Raw genomic sequence first — 9,569 nt, 5'->3', positions numbered from 1 at the left:
GAACCCGTGCTCTAATGTGATCTAAGGCTATTTTCTTGCTAACCGTTCATTAGATTAACAAAAAATCTGCGATCTGATGTGACGTATGTATGGGTTTGGATCATTTTTATACTTGGTAATTTCCGGTGGGATAGCCGGATCTGATTCCATGAGTCATGGACCATGACATAACCGGTTGTCCCAATTATGGTCTGAGAATATTCTATTGCTATTCACCTAATCACCGCGATTTGATATATCGCATGAATGGGTTTGCTTCACTTTTACTTCTAACCACTTTCGAAGCCACAGCTGAACCCGCAACACTACCGGGAATCTAATGTGGTCTGACCCTATTTTTCCATCAGGTTGTCGATAAGTCGTGATCAGTCTTCGTTCTACTGCTCGTGTTGTGTGTAGGTAAGAGGTAACGATAGCGCACGAATGTAACAAAGCCGACTGACACCCGACTGCGGCAACGAAATGAAGGTAGTAAAAAGTGTCGAATGTTTACAAGACTGGTCGTGATTTGATGTACCGCATCCATGGGTTTGGTTAAATTTTACATTTTACTACCCGGATCTGATTTCTGGTAACTACCGGCTGAACCAAATATGGTCTAACATTATTGTCTTATTAACTGCTCATCGGTTAACCAAAAACGCTGCAAATTGAAGGAGTCACATGCAGGGTTTGACAATTTCAACGGGACTCTCTGAACCAATTCCGGACCACTACCAGTGACGTAAGGCTATTTTCTAGCTAACTGTTCATCAGGTTATCGCAAAAGCCACGATTTGATGTGTCACATGCCTAGATTTGGTTCACTTTTACATTTGGCTTCTTCCGGCTACTCAAAACCGATTCCGAAACACATGCTGACCGTTCATTAGGTAATCTAAAAAGCCGCTATTTGATGTGACGCATGTTTGTTTCTCTTTCAGATTTAACCACTTCGGCGGGAACCCCGGAACTGGTTCCGGAACACTACTGGTTCAGATATGATCTGAGATGATTTTCCGTGGTTTGATGTGCCGCATGCATGGGTTTGGTTCAATTGTATATTTGGCCACTTCCAGCGGGACGCCTAGAACCGGTTTCGGAACACTACCGGTTCAGATGTGATCTGAGACTATTTTTCTGCTTACCGCTCATCAGGTTATCGAAAATGCCGTAGTTTGATGTGTCGCATGCATGGGTTTGGTTCACTTGTATATTTGGCCACTTCCAGCGGGACGACTAGAACCGGTTCCGGAACACTACCGGTTCAGATATGGTCTGGGACGATTTTCCTGCTCATTGTCCATCAAGTCATCTAAAATGCCATGATTTGATGTGTCGCTTGCATGGGTTTGGTACAATTGTATATTTGGCCACTTACATCGGGACGCCCAGAACCGGTTCGGGAACACTACCGGTTCAGATATGGTCTGAGACTATTTTCCTGCTTATCGCTCATCAGGTTTTCGAAAATGCCGTGGTTTGATGTGCCTCATACATGGGTTTGGTTCACTTGTATATTTGGCCACTTCCAGCGGGACACCCGGAACCGGTTCCGGAACACTACCGGTTCAGATATGGTCTTAGACTATTTCTATGCTTACCGCTCATCAGATTATCGAAAATTCCGTGGTTTGATGTGTCGCATGCATAGGTTTGATGCATTTTCATATCTGGTCCCTTCCTGGGGTACAGTTCCGGAACACATAAATGGCCATATCTCCGGAACGGCTGAACCGATCCGAACCATTTTCAATAAAAAACAATGGGACCAGATTCCGCGTCGAATGAACCATCGGTCATTGAAATCGGATGAGGTTTACTGCCAAAAAGTGATGTGAGTTTTTTTGAACACACACATACACACACACACATACACACACAGACATCACCTCAATTCGTCGAGCTGAGTCGATTGGTATATAAGACTTGACCCCTCCGGAGGCTCTATCAAATTTTCGTTTTTGGAGTGAACATATAGCCTTTCGGTACACCTTGGTGTACGAGAAAGGCAAAAAAATGTATCTTTGACTGCCTGGAAAACTGGAGAATGTTTTGCAGTAATTGCAAGTAGCATTTCTTGAGATATTCCGAGAGAAACGTCAAGAAATTCACTCTGAAGTGATTTCTGAAGAAATTCTTGAAATAATTTCTTGATGGATTCCTGAAGGGTCAACGGAAAACAAATCCGAAAGAATCCCTGAAGAAAAATTTTAAAATATCCCAAGAGAAGTTTATCATGCAACCCGTGAAAGAATATTTGAGGATCTTCTGGGAACCCCTCAGAAAAACTTCTAGAGACTCTTGCAAATTTTCTAGAAGAATTTCTGAAATAATGCGTGAGATAATCCACGGAGGAAGTTTTGGAAAAAATAATACTGGAAGAAGATACAGAGAAATTCCTGAAGGAACCTTTCGAGAGATCCCAATAAAACTTTAAGAAAACATTCCTGCAAAAAAATTATTCTCTGAAGGAATCAATTTAAGAATTTCGGGATGAACACCCATAGGAACTTCTTGCAAGAATCTCCTGAAGAATGGTTGCAAAAATCTTTTATGAAACTTGTAAAGGAATTGCTGGAGGAACTTCTATTCAATCTATTTAACGCGTCGCGTCTTGTGAATGTCAGTTTGTGCTTACGTTAGCGCAAAACATGAAAATGAGTGATAGGATCATCTTAAGAAACGCCTGGAGGAGTTTCTTGAGACATGTTTAGATAAATTTCAGGGAAAACAAAAAGAATCCTGAAAGAAATTCATAACGAATTTATTTTAAAACTCATCCAATAATTTCTCAAAGAATACTGTACAAACGGTCCTATAACAGTTCCCCGAATTCCATTACCCCGAAAACCATCTCCCCGAAAACCAATACCCCGAATGGCCCAGTACCCCGAATTCCAACACCCCGAATGACATTACCCCGAATAGCCCATTTCCCCGAATAGATGAACCCCGAAAAAATATTTTCCAACAGTGTTGGCAAAGGAAACTGATGTCTGTGGAAAAAATAAACTTAATTTTTATCAGAAACTAGCTGTCCCGGCAAACTTTGTCTTGCCAAGCTGTGGTTGTTTGACAACTGTTGAGGTCATTGCAGCAACGCACTCTAGATTGATTTAATTTTGATCATGCTGAATTAGTTCCCGGCTCATAAAAAAACAGTACTTTATCATTTTTTTTACTTTTCTAGTGGATTTTCGTATTTTTTTGTAAATATAAACACAGCCACCACGAATACGAATCGAACCATGCAAGAGTCATGCTGATCGGTCCACCCGTTCTTGAGTTTTGTTGCCTCAAAGGAACTTAAAACTCATTTATATATATATAGATTTTGCCTTCTTTTGTGCATCGGCTATTCTTTCTAAACTTAGGCGTAAAAAATGAGATTATGATGTGGAGCAAATGCATTTAATAAAGGTTTTTCCTTCTTTTATCGTAGGTTGTTCTTTCGTCTTATATTATTACAGTGGTTAGTAGTCTAGCTAATCAGTTTTAGGGCAAGTTTTACACAGTCCATGGAACAAAGTGGAAAGCTTTGTCGTAGACAGTTTAAATTGGAGTACTCCATATAACTCGTCTAATCATTTCACAGTACTGCTTTTTCTATTTATACTAAATGAGCTATTTCTGTATACCCATCATTATTCCCAGACTCGAAAGAATAGCAGATGAACAAAAGAAGGAAAAATATCTGATATTAAGTTTCAAACTTTGCATTCAGTATCAGTGCAGTGCAAGTTATATATATTTGGTGAAAACTATTTCTGCACATCAGAAACTATCGGGAAAAAAATATGAATTAAAGACATTATTTTGCAGGGAAATAGCATTCGGGGTAAGTGTCATTCGGGGAAATGGTTTTCGGGGTAATGTATCATTCGGGGAAATGGCTTTCGGGGTAATGTGCCATTCGGGGTAACGGTCTATTCGGGGTAATGGCTTTCGGGGTATTGGTTTTCGGGGAAGTGGTATTCGGGGTAATGGTATTCGGGGAACTGTTATAGGATCGTACAAACAGTTATTTTTATGAAACCCTTTTTCAGTTCAACAAGCATTCCTCTAAAAATATATCCACCTTTACATAAGACTATTTTTTGGATTATAATAAAAACTAAGATCGATTGCACACCATTTTATTAAGAAATGCACATATGCTCATATGTGAGAAATGAAATAAGCTTAAGTGGGCCTTTATTCTAAAAATTATTGATCAGATTAGGAAAAAAAAACATCTAAATAATGTACATAAGATTCAATATTAAAGCAATTTCTCTAGAGCCATACCAGTATATGGGGCACTGGAATTTGGAAACCTTGAGTAATCACTAATCAGCTATGATTTTCCATGACAGTACCTGTCTAAAATGTAAAAATATCCTTAGAAGAGACGTGCGACTTTGTGCGAGTCCTCAAGGAATCTCTCAAAAATCTATAGCAAAATGCTTGTGGGAATAGTTTTTATTGAATCCCCTGATTTCTTTACGTTCAAATCTTTCGCATAAGGTAGGCGAAAATTGTAGTTTTGATACAGAAAAAAAAATCACTTTGATTACGCCGTCGTTGCCGCTGCCTTAAATTACTTTACACGCCGCCGCCGGTGAAATGTGCTGCGGCGCACACGTCGACTAGGAATTCCTCCAGGAAGTCCTTCTGGAGGCATCCTGGGAGGAATTCCTAGGAAGGAGCCCAGGAGAAACTTTTGGATGATTCCCGGGATGAATGCCTTGACGAAACCTGTGAGGAATTTCTGGAATGATCCTGGAAGAAATTCATGGAATTCCGGAGGCAACACCTTAAAGAATCTCGGAAGGCAGTGTTGGAAAAATCTTTGAAAAAAATCTGGAGTTTTAGGAGTAATTCCTGGAGGAATTTCTGAAGGAATACCGGGAAGAATTCCTAGAGAAATCCAGGGAGGTAACCAGAGTAATTCAGAGAGGTATTCCTGGAGGAATCTCAGGAAAAAAAATCCTAGAGAAATGCCAAAAGGAACTTGTGGAGCAATCCCGGGAGAAAATCCTGAAGGAGTACCGAAATGAATTCCTTGACGAATCTCGGTATGAAATCTTGGAATAATCCTGGGAAAAAATCATGAAACCAGGGGAGAATTCCTAGAGGAATCCTGAAAGGAATCCCGGACGAAACTCCTGGAGGAACCCCGTGATGTCTTGGAAGAATCCCTGGACAAATTCGGAGCTTTAGGAGATATCCACAAATGAACTCATGGAGAAATTTTTGAAGAAATTCCTAGAAAAATCCCGGAAAAATCTGCATGAGAAATCCAGGTAGAAACGCATTAGATACTCGACTTGAACTACTGGAAAAATACCGCAAGGAAATCCATGAGGAATCCCGTGAAAAACTCTTTGATAAATCCAGGAAGGATTTTCTGGAAACCCGGAAGGATGTTTTTGTTTTTCACCGGAAAAAAACGGAATTTCTGAAGAATCCCCGGAAGGAATTCAGAATGGAACTGTTGTAGAAATTATTTAAATATTTTCTGACAAATACTTTAGAACTATGATTTATTAAATACGACAAAAAAAAACAATGATTAAATACGGCAAAAAGAAGAAGCCAATGTTTTGGTTCGCCTCTGCCGTTCTGCATTTTCCAGATTTTTGGAAAAAGTGCGTTTTAGTACAATGCCAATGTCACCGTTGTGCACTCATTGTGAGCAGTTACACGGAGCTCCATACATTAGAAATTTGCCGTTTTGCCGTTGTCATTGTGTTTGGGGCTGTATAACCGTGAAATACAGAAGCGCTACTATGAAATACAGAAGGTCTACTATGGGCTCCACAAGAACCAGCGGTTGAAAACAATTATCCTCGAACCAAATGCATCATGTACAAAACGCTGATAAGACCGGGGGTTCACTACACAGTAGCGTAGCAAGGGGGGTGCGGAGGGTGCGGTCCGCACCGGGCCCCCGAATTTAGGGGGCCTCCAAATCAGGGCAGGTCTAGTGTTATAAACCTTCCCTGATTTGGTAGCCCCCTGAATTCGGGGCCCAGTTTGAATAAAGTTCTGTGATTAGCGAAAGATTCCTATAAGTATAAGTTCAAATCATACCGAACTGCTGATATGTAGGGGCCTCTGTTCGAAATCAAAATTTTACGATATTCAGTACCGATTGGGGCTGTCCATAAACCACGTGGTCATAAGGGGGGGGGGGGGGGGGGGTTCGGCCAATGACCATTTTGTATGGACAAATAAAAATTTTTGTATGGACTAATGACCACGCGGGGGGGGGGGGGGGGGGTTGAAAAGTCCCAAAAAAATGACCACGTGGTTTATGGACAGCCCCTTATGGAAGTAAAATTCATGAGCATTATGAAAACGTCCCTGATATCCTAAGCACAGAACCAAACATAGCTGTTGATTTAGCATAAGATAGCAGCTGAAATTCAGGGGCCCCATTTTTTCAAAATTAAGAACTGAACGCATGTTACGTCCTTGAAGGGTTTCTGCGGGAATTCCTTAGGGCAAGAATATCTTTTTCGATTTATCAGGCAGCTACTTTAAAGGCTTCTACAAAAAATCCTTTCTGATTTACATTCTGATTTACATTCTGATGAACATTTTTCAGGGATTGCTTAAGACAATTTTACGATTTGGTTTACGAATACTTACAATGATTCCTTCAGGAACTCCTCCTGAACAATTATCAAGAAATCCTTCAGGAATTCCTTTGAGATTTTTTTGTAGGAATTTCTTCAAGCAGTTGTTCAGAAATACCATTTCGAAATCGTTCATAAAGCCATTCGAGGATTATATCATGAAACACTTCAAGCAATTCTTCAGATGGGCCTTAAGGAATTTCTCCAAGAATGATTTTAGAGATTTCTTCAAGAAGGAATCTTGCAGGAGTTCCTCATGGAAAATATATTTGATGATTTTTTGAGATCATGCTTGGAGCCATACCCGAATGGATCCTTGGGAGATTTTCCAAAGAAATTTGAATGTATTCCCGAAGGAACTCTTGTAGAAATGTCTATAGGATTTTTTTTGTAGAAATTTCTAAAAAAAATCTTTAAGAATCGCCTGGATGAATTCTAAGATGTATTAGGAAAGAATCTTCGGGTTGATTTTGGAGGTATGTTTGATGATGTTCTGGAAGGATTACTACAGTACTATGAAGTGGTACTAGAAGTACTAGGATTGCTATGAGTAATTACTTAAAGGATTCGTGAAAATCTGCAAGCAAAGGGATTTTCGGAAGAACCAACTAAGAAATGCCTAGATAATTTGTCAAGAAATCAATGGTGGAAACCCCAACGAATTCCAAATTCTTTGGTGCAAATGAAAAACAACAATCTTCAAAAGAATTCCTATATATTTACTTAGAGGAATTTCTGAAAGACCCCCTGAGGAAATTTGTGCAGGAATTCTTTGGAGATGAATGTGTCCATCCTTGTGGGGTTATCTGAAGAAAAACTTTGAGAAATCCATGAAACAATCTTTATATGTAACTTAAAAAAAATCTTGTAGAAAAGATTAAATTTTTACTGGAATTTCTTAAAAGATTCTTGAACGAATTGTGAAAAAGGACTTGAAAACATTGCCTAAGGAATCTTTGGATGATTTCCTACAGCAATTATTAGAGGAATTTCTGAGGAAATCCCTGCAGGTATGACTACTAAAGAAATGCTTGAACAAATTCTTAAGAAATCCTTGAAAGGGCTTCAAGAAAAATCGTATGAGGCAGTGCAAAAAGAACCCTTGAAGAAGTTTCTAAAAAAATCTTGAAGGAATTCCTAAAGTATTCCTCTGAAAAAATGCTGAAGAGAACAAGTGGGGTAGCTCCAAAGGAGTCGTTTATGAATATCTTTAAGAAATTCTTTATAGAGTTCTTGGGATTACATAATACTGAAGAAGTTTCCTAAGGAATTCCTGTAGCCACTTTCGCAGAAAATGAAAAAATTCTTGATGAAATCGTTAGAAACATTTCTTAGAAGTTCCTTGAAAGAAATTCGGACGAAACTGGTGTTATTGCTGAAGAAACCGTTAAAGGAATCATTAGAAAAAAATCTGATAAAAACCTTGGAAGAACTCCTTAAAGATTCATTGAGGAATTCCAGTAGAATCCATGGAGCAATTCCTGTGAGAATTTTCACATCATTTATTACAATTTTTGAGGTATTTCTTCGGATTTTGTTTATCTTTTTCAGTAATTAATTCGGAAACCCGTGTACAAATTCGTTAAGGAATATCTTTAAACATTAAATTGGGAATCCATTTGGCTATTGCTCTGAAAATTTCCTTTGGCAATATATGTGATTAATTGTTAGGCAATTCTTTTGGAAACTTCTTCAACTAATTCTCAGAAATGCTACAGAAATGGCTTCTGATTTTTGTTTCTACGAACTTCTTTGGATTTTTATTTCTACGAAAATTTCGTTGGGAATTCCGTCTGCAACTTTTCACTGATTTATTTTTTTTTTGACAATTCGTTTGAGAAAACCTCTGGTAATAACTTTCGGAATAACTTCAACACTTTTCTAGAAACTTCTTTGCCAATCCCTACGGGAATTGATTGGGTAATTCATTTAGCATTTTTTTTTTGGAAATTTATTCGGCGAGTTTCCTGTGAGTTACCTGAAAAAAACTTTCAAACATCTTTTGGCGATTTTTTTTTGGCAAATTCTTGGGAAGTGCTTTGATTGGATTTGATCCGAAAGTTCCTAAAAAAGTATTCTTGGGGTTTTCTTTGCAAATGTTTTTGAAAACTATTTCGGCACTTCCTTCGAAATCTTGTTCGATAACTCTTTTGGGATTTCTCGGCAATAATATTCGAAGTTGAATTCGGTTATTATTTTTGAAAATATCTTTGACAGGACTTTTTGAATTTTTTTAATTGGAAATTTATCACGGGATTCAGCAATTTCTCTGAAAGTTCTACCAGCAGTCCCTTTGCTAATATTCCTGACAATTACAGATTATAGGAATTTCTCGGCTCTGGCAGTCTGAGTGGGTAGCAAAAGGCTGTTTTGCTCCTACATCCGATAGCTGGGGAGAACCAAACAGATGTCATCTACAACATCCCATGTAGCAATTGTTCTGCATGCTACATCGGAATGACCACCAACAGATTAAAAACACGTATGAGTGGCCACAAAACGCACTACAATACACTGGATCGGCTACTGGACAACGGCGTCAATCCCAATGATCCACAAATTGCTTCCCTGAAGGAAAAAACAGCTCTTCTGGACCACAGCATCACTAAAAATCATCGTTTCGACCTGGAAAAAACAAAAATATTAGACAGAACCAACAAAACACACACATTACCATTTTTAGAAATGTGTCATATCACTAGTAACACGAATTGTATTAATCACAGAACAGACACAGCAAACCTTAGCTCAGTATATGCAGGCATATTCCATGTATTGAACAGAATGCAAAACAAAAACACAAACATTGTAAACATACACAATAACACATCAAATACGGATAACACCACCACATGAAGAAAACGCAATAGCAATAATTCCCCCCCACACACAATCACACTCTTACCAGTATAAGTTCCCGATCCAAGATCGAGGGTGTCGATAAAACACAGGTAGCGCGATTAG

The sequence above is a fragment of the Aedes albopictus genome, chromosome 3 (assembly GCF_035046485.1).
Source record: "Aedes albopictus strain Foshan chromosome 3, AalbF5, whole genome shotgun sequence".
Taxonomy (NCBI): Eukaryota; Metazoa; Arthropoda; class Insecta; order Diptera; family Culicidae; genus Aedes; species Aedes albopictus.
The sequence above is the reverse complement of the archived record's forward strand: the minus strand, read 5'-3'. Positions refer to the sequence as shown.